Source organism: Chinchilla lanigera, unplaced genomic scaffold (assembly GCF_000276665.1).
Source record: "Chinchilla lanigera isolate Chin_1 unplaced genomic scaffold, ChiLan1.0 scaffold00011, whole genome shotgun sequence".
Lineage (NCBI taxonomy): Eukaryota > Metazoa > Chordata > Mammalia > Rodentia > Chinchillidae > Chinchilla > Chinchilla lanigera.
In genome coordinates, this window is record NW_004955412.1 from 10,685,613 (window position 1) to 10,686,552 (window position 940).

The window sequence follows — 940 nt, forward strand, 5'->3', positions numbered from 1 at the left end:
TTTAAGTGTTAACTGTTCCTTTCAATGAACCAATAGATACCAGCAGTACAATTATCCCAGACATCCTTGCATATATATATATATATTTTTTTCCCTTCCTTATTTCTTTCTTTTTTCCTTTTCTTTATCCCAGTTATTCCTTCCCTTTGAGCAATTTCTTTCCCTTTCACAATATCTATTGTACCTTTCAGGTTTGATTTACTCTTTCAGGTTCCTACACCAGGGAGACAATATGATGTTTACACATGTGGGTCTGATTTATTTCACTTATGAGTATGGTCTCTAGTTGCATCCACTTACCTATAAAAGCCTCAAGTTTATAGCTGAGTAATACTCCACTGCATAAAAATACCACATTTTTAAATCCATTCCTCTGTTGATGGGCATTTGGGTTGTTCCCAACATTTAGCTATGACAAATTGCGCTGCTATAAATATGGGTGGGACTGTAACCAGGGAAGATGCTGCGCAACCTGCTGGCTTTCCGACCTCTTGCTCAGAGGACCATCAGCACTGCTTCTGCAGGCATTTTGAAAATAAAGTTCCACAGAAACAAAAGCTCTTGCAGGAGGACAATGGAATTCCAGTGCATCTACAGGGTGGGGTAGCTGTTGCCGTCTTGTATGGAGCCGCTGTGATTCTTACAGTGGGTGGAACTGTGTATGCCATGTATCAGTTGGTTATGGCATCATTTCCCAAGAAGCCGGAATGACTTCAGTCAAACCAGCAGTCACAGGGCTCAGCTCATCAGCTCTCTGGACCAGTAATATGGTAAATAACTGAGCTCTTTGGGGATCAGTATTTATTGACTTGTACTAGCTGCCATCAATAAAGCAGTTTTTACCAAAAAAACAAAACAAAACAAAACAAAAAACCAAAACAAAAAAACCCACATGGGTGCACATTTATCGCTGTGGTATGATGTTTTCAGTTTTTCTGGA

At 39.8% G+C, this 940-nt stretch overlaps 1 pseudogene; it reads left to right on the forward strand.

Annotated features, from left to right (window-relative positions):
* The first annotated feature begins 460 nt into the window (after positions 1-460).
* LOC102006994 lies at positions 461-736 on the forward strand (annotated as a pseudogene).
* Positions 737-940: the final 204 nt, after the last annotated feature.